The sequence below is a fragment of the Gossypium arboreum genome, chromosome 8 (genome assembly GCF_025698485.1).
Source record: "Gossypium arboreum isolate Shixiya-1 chromosome 8, ASM2569848v2, whole genome shotgun sequence".
Taxonomy (NCBI): domain Eukaryota; kingdom Viridiplantae; phylum Streptophyta; class Magnoliopsida; order Malvales; family Malvaceae; genus Gossypium; species Gossypium arboreum.
In genome coordinates, this window is record NC_069077.1 from 34,462,227 (window position 1) to 34,469,243 (window position 7,017).

A 7,017-nucleotide genomic window follows, 5' to 3' on the forward strand; every position below is an offset into this window, starting at 1 on the left:
ATCTTTATATTTTGGAAGGTTCTACAGTGACTAGTGAAACCGAACGTCCTTTGTCTGTTATGGAGTCAAAGTCAACTCGTTTGGAGCGAATGCAACTTGGTCATACGAGGGAAAAATGTATGACCGTTTTGTTGAAGAGAGGTTCTCTTTTGTATGTAGGTTTTGAAAAGTTGGGTACTATGTTCGTGAAAATCAGACCCGAGTTAGTTTTGATTTGGCAATGCAAAGGCTAGAAGTCTTCCAGCTTCTACGCACATGTTCGACTCAGTTAATTCCTTGCATAGTTCAAGATAGGCCTGTAGCAGCCTTTGAGAAATATGGCGTTGTGAGAATTCATGTCAAGGTGGAGATTATTAGAGTTGTGTGACTCAAATTTCTGTTAAATAAAATAAGAGATTTCTTGTAAGTAAAGTTAAACAAAATATATTTTCTTTCTAGAAGATTTAGTATTTATTAGTATAATATATTTATCATTTATTAGTATAACTTATTTGACCTATGAATTTAGCCTATAAATAGGCTTTTTTTTACAATTTTAGAAGAAATACTTATTACAATTAGAACTCATAACATTTTTTGAGAATTTTGTATTTACGTTTTGAAGTTTTTTGTTTTCGGATTTCGGGGTTTAATTTTTATCTCCATATTTTGTATTCTTCGTTCTTTTGCCATTATAGTAAAATTATATTTGCTCGTGGTTTTTTATTCTCTTTGAAGGAGTTTTTCTACGTAAAATTTGTGTGTTCAATTTCTCAATTTCTTCTACTAATTTTTACTTGTTCGTTGCTTAATCGAATCAATCCCCAATAGTTTAACTATTTGTTAACTCCTACTTTGGCTGGCTCGTGCCATCGCTAAATAAAACAACCAATTTTGAGAGGGTTTTTTTATTAGAAAAAAAAGCATTAGAAGTAAATTTCATTTAATAAATACTGGAAAACACAGTATAGCGACAACTTGGACAATACAATCAAAGAATACTTTTGGATAACAAACAAGTCTTATTAACCCTTCTAAACAGTCGAATATTTAAGGGATCATTAACATGCAATCAACGTTTCAACCATTTACTTGACTATGAGTAAATGCATATGACCCCTTCTACCATGATGTCTTTCATTTCAGTTCGCTAATAAAAACTTGAAATTTAAGCTCAAGGATTAAAAATGAAATGTGTTACTTTTCAAATACTACTTCAATTTCATATAAATTATCGCATTAAAAAAACTATATGTTGGGTAAAACTCCTCAAAATTGATAGTTATGTATTATAGTTCATATTATATTTTGATCCTATTAAAAGAATGAATAAATTAATTCACATTCATTGAATAAAAAATAAATTAATTCTTTTGTTAAAAATGTTGATATAAAAGGTAATATTCCGTTTCCTTTGAATTTTTTTTAAATTATACTTTCAAAACCCTAACCCTTCCCATTTCGTTTCCAATTTGAAAAATACATAATCCTTTGCAGCTGGAAATTCCAACCCTAACAAAAAAAAAAAAAAACTCCTATTTGGCCAAAATCCGGAACAGGCGATCCGGGAAACACAAAAGCTTAGTTGAACATTTTCAGCACTTCCATTTCGGAAAAGGGTAAACGTATAAAATACAAAAGCCAGTTGAATAGTTGAACAATGAACTCTTTGCAACACTACTCCTTATTGAATATAGGTATGGATAAGGAAGGATTAAAAATGGGCAATTCATGGGCGACTACAAGTAAAAAAAAAAAAATTCATTTTAATCTCTTCTTAAATAATAAAATTATTGTTGAAAAATATTAACGTCACATATATAATAATTAAATGTTATTATTTACTATCATAAAATGTTAGCCCAACTTAAAAGTGATATACTTTGGTTAAGGTTTATTAAGCTTTAGTTATTAAATAAAGTATGAGTCAAATATGTGTAGATACTCTAGTAATTAATTTCTAATTAATGATATGTTGATTAGAAATTAGGGTTAATATGCAAAAGTTATTATTAGGGTAAATTACACATACACAACTTTTCTAATATCTCATCTTTAGAAAAGAGAGAGTCACATTCTCTAAATTATTTGTGTGCTAATTTGAAAGATAAAAATCGTAAGATTCATAGATTTCAAGAAATCGATGAATTCAGGTACGTTTTCCCATTTAATTTTAACAATGATTTATTCTTGATGATTTTACATGATAGACTGATTTATTAACCTTTATTTCAAATTTATTTTTACAATTCTAATAAGTGGCATCCGAGCCTCGTCATGTTGAATAATTGAAAATTAATATTTTTAGATTAATTTGTTCTTAAGAGTACACAATTTAGTGTTCCCATTATAAAGATATTATATCTTTTAGATTTATATTAAATTTTTGGTTTTGACTAATTATGGATTAAGTTCTTAGGATTTTCTTAATAATTTAGATTGAATGTATAACATCATATTATTGATTGTGCAATTGCATGATCGGAATGTGGTTCTCGATTTATAATTCAGATTAGTTTTTTTTTTCCTTCATTGATTCCTGATAAAGTTGCTAAAAGTCAGGTGTGTTTACGATATATTTAGAATATCATATAGTTTGATTTTATAGATTATTATGATCTTATTTTGAAAATATATTATGATATTCATTTTATTATTATAATTTTTAACCTTTAGAAACATGAACTCATAATTTCATGGCAGACGAGTATGTTGATTTAATGTGAAATAAATATGAATCTTTGGAAGGCATGTATAAAGTGCCAAAAGTTATAAATGCTTTGTAAGTAGACCATATGGCTATGGGCGTTAAATTAACCCTATTTCTATGGTAATAACAGCTTTGGAATTGTTGTCTTTATACTACCCCTGCAAGTATATACGACAACATATGATTTTGCTATGACATATATTTTATTTATAAATCATACAAGTGTGTAAATTTATCGGTAGATTTAATTCGGTTTGCTTTAATGTTTTTAAGTTTTGTGTGTATTTATATTAAAATTATTGATAAATTGTTAATGAATCCAATTATAATTTTCTATTAAATTGGAATTGATGGACTTAAAATTGTTTTTTTTGGGTATGGATATATATATTTAATTTTATGGACATTTTGATGTAAATTCATATTAAATTGATGCATGTTTAAGGAATTTAATTTTAAGTTTAGTTCTATAATATTTAGTTTTGACATTTTATGATTCTGAATATTCGATTAAATTGTGATTATATGATTTATAGTTTGAATTGTGGGACATATCAATTATTATGATGTTGATTTTTAATATTTAACTTTGATGTATGTTGTTTTGAGAAAAATATAAATATATATACTACTATCTTTTAATTTGATTGAAAGATGAAATTAAGATAAATTTATTATGAAACAAGTAAATTCAGATTTGGCTTTAGGTTTTAATTAAGGATGTCTAATATTTTAAATAGATTAGTTGCAACAAAACGCCACCAAAGTGACCACTTTGTGTAGATTAGTTTATTTAAAATATCAAGATGATTATATGCTTTTGTGATTCATTCGTTTAATAATTTCCTTGATGAAATTGAGAAACATTTTGCTAAAAATGATAAGGTTGAGATGACATCATTTCTAACTTCTTTGATATCTATGAAATATAAGGGTCAAGGAAATGTGAGGGAGTACATTATGGAAATGTTCCATATTGCTTCAAGACTTAAGACACTTGAGATCGAACTTTCTGAGGAATTGCTTATTCTTATGGTTTTGGTATCACTTCCTACACAGTTTAACCAATATAAAATTAGTTACAGCTGCCAAAAGGAGAAATGAAATCTAAATGAGCTTATGTGGCTAATACCTCTAAAGATAAGGGTAAGAAAAGAAAATATCAGAATGAAGCTGCTAAGGGTCCAACTCAAAAGAAACAACAATAGCTTACAAAGAGTTGTTTTTTTTTTTTGTAACGAGTCTGGACACGTGAAGAAAGAATGTGTCAAATATCACGCCTGGCATGAAAGAAAGGTATAATTCTTACTTTGGTCTGTTTTGAAGTTAATTTAGCTTCAGTATTTAGAAACACTTGTTAGATATATTCTGGTGCTACTACTCACATAAAGATTTCTATACAGGGTTGCCTGAGCTACCGAAAGCCAAGTGATGTTGAAAGACACATCTTTGTGGGTTGTGGAATATGATAAACCATAATATATACATATTTTTACCCCATGCTTGGCATATTTATGGATGATTTTTCCTTGGTTTCATTGAATTTGATGCTTCTAATCCTTTAATTTCATGTTCTATACTCAGGAAAGCTTAGGAAAGAAAAAAAAGCTAGAAATGGGCCAAAAACAGACAAATTGGGCCTAAATCAGTGTTTCACACGGCCTAGGCACTTCCACACGCCCGTGTGTGACACACGGATAGACCACATGCCCGTGTGTCATGGCAGTGTCGACATTAATCCAAGTCAGAATTGTACAAGGCTTGAGCACCTTCACACGGGCGTGTGCCACGCTCGTGTCCCTGTCGAGCCCAAGTCTAGTTCTACTCAGAAAAGGCTAATTTTGGGCTATTTTGGGCATTCGAAAGTCTATATAAACACCCTAAAAGAGGATTAGAGAGGACACGCAGAGCTAAAGGCAGAAAATACTCAAGGACAGCCATCAGAATCACCTCAGAAGCAGGATCTACATCAAGACTGAAGAATTCCATCCAATTTCCTAGAAGTTCTTTGGGTTTCTTTATGTTTTGTTGTTTTCCAAACTTTGAGATGTTTTCCATTATTATTATGAACTAAACTCCCTAAATACCTAAGGGAGATAAAACCTAAGACGGATGTTATTATTATTTGAGTTATATGATAAATACTTGTTCTTATTCTTAATTGTGAATTTAACCATTGCTTTAATATTCCAGGATATTAATTTAGGTTTTTGATGTGCTTATTCAATGGTGCAAAAGTCCCTGCATAAGAGTAGATCATTCATAATTAAGCGGAGTTGCATGTAATCTTAGAGATAGGACGACATAAATCTGCCAAATTAGAGTCAAATCTAATAAGGGAATCCATAGATTGAGTTAATGCGACAATAGGGGTTTTAATTAGAAAGAGATTTCAATTAATCAACCTAGAGTCAGTTGTTTTTAGTCTCGAGAGAGATATTAACATAAATCAGGGATTTCTACGGATTAAGTTAAGTGAATAAATCGTCTAACTCAAAGGTAATAGGTGAAGTCCAAGTGGATTCTTCCTTGGGTATTGTCTTCTCTATCAGTTTTCTAAAAAGTATTTTTCAACCTTAATCTCTGTCGTAATCTTAGTTAATTAGATAATTAGTTTTAGATAAAATATTCTCTTAATTTTTAGGCTAGATAATAAAAAGATAGTAATTACTAGTCTCACCATAATTATACTATTGTTCGATAGGTGCGCTTGCCTTAAGTCAAATTTTTAGTTAGTTTCACAACCATCAAGTTTTTGGCGCCGTTGCCGGGGACTAAAATATTAGGAACGTTTAATTTTTATTACTTTAGCCATTTTTATTTTTATTTTAATTTAATTCTATTTTTAATTTTGCTTATATTACTAAATTTTCTTTTATTTACTTTTGGCAGGTTTTTATAGTTTATGAGTAGAAGAAACCTGTCAAGACCTCTACTTTTCGACAGTGAGATCGAAAGCACAGCTCGCAGAAAATGAAGAGAAATAAGGCGAAGCCTATAATACATAGAGGAAGGGTAAGAGGCCGATATTCACACCACAACGGAGGAGATGGCTGAAAATCAGAATAATTCGCTACCTCCTGTGGTTGCTACAAATCCAGTAAATCAGAATCCTGCTCCTCGTACTATGTATGATTATGCTAAACCTACTTTAACAGGAACTGAATCGAGTATAGTTAGGCCTGCTATTGCTGCAAATAATTTTGAATTGAAACCTAACACGATTCAAATGATACAACAGTTTGTTCAGTTTGATGGTTTACAGGACGAAGATCCAAACACTTATTTAGCAAATTTTCTGGAATTCGGCGACACTTTTAAGATCAATGGCATTTCTGACGATGACATTCGCCTTCGGTTGTTTCCATTCTCATTAAGGAACAAAGCTAAATAGTGGTTAAACTCGTTACCTCGAGGGTTAATCGCCAATTGGGAACAAATGATCGAAAAATTCTTGCTTAAATATTTTCTGCCGGCTAAAACAGCTAAATTACGGAATGATATCTCTTCTTTTGTGCAGATGGATTTAGAAACACTTTATGATGCATGGGAGTGATACAAAGATCTATTGAGAAGGTACCCTTACCATGGATCACCCCTTTGGCTACAAGTTCAAACTTTCCACAATGGGTTAAATCCATCGACTAGACAAATGATCGACGCAGCTACTTGTGGAACTATCAATAACAAAACAGTTGAAGAGGCTTATGAGTTCATAAAAGAGATGTCACTGAATAATTATCAGTGGCAAGTCATAAGGACAAAGCCGATAAAAGCAGTCGGCGTTTTTAACGTCGATTTGGTTGCTATGCTTTCCAATCAGGTAGAACTTTTGAATAGAAAAATTAATGGTTTACTTGGTTCTATGCAGGTATATCTAGTAATGCAGTGCAATGCAAGTGGAGGTGGATTAAACAATTCAGAATATCCACCCTATAGTCCTAACATGGAGAACGAGCAATTGAACTATATGGGTAATAATCCTCAGCCTCAAAATAATCCTTATAGGAACACTTACAATGCAGGTTGGAGGAACCACCCAAATTTCTCATGGAGAGGCTAAGGAAATCAAAGGCCACCACCCCTTCCAAGCTTCCAACAACAACCTTACCAGCTAGAGAAAAAGTCGAACCTTGAAGAGATGATAACAAAATTAATCTCAGTAGCGGAGACTCGTTTTTAGAATACTGAAACTGCACTTAAAAATCATCAAGCATCAATTTAAGGGCTCGAGAATCAAATAGGATAGCTGGCTAAGATGATTTCAGAGAGACCACCAGGAAGCTTACCTAGTAATACCGAACCCAATCCAAAAGAGCATGTGAAAG

General features: G+C 31.3%; 1 non-coding gene across 1 annotated transcript; it reads right to left on the reverse strand.

Annotated features, from left to right (window-relative positions):
- Positions 1-6,177: 6,177 nt before the first annotated feature.
- LOC128279693 (small nucleolar RNA R71) lies at positions 6,178-6,283 on the reverse strand. Its single transcript, XR_008269891.1, has one exon. It is a non-coding gene; the product is annotated as a small nucleolar RNA R71 (small nucleolar RNA).
- Between the last annotated feature and the right edge of the window lie 734 nt (positions 6,284-7,017).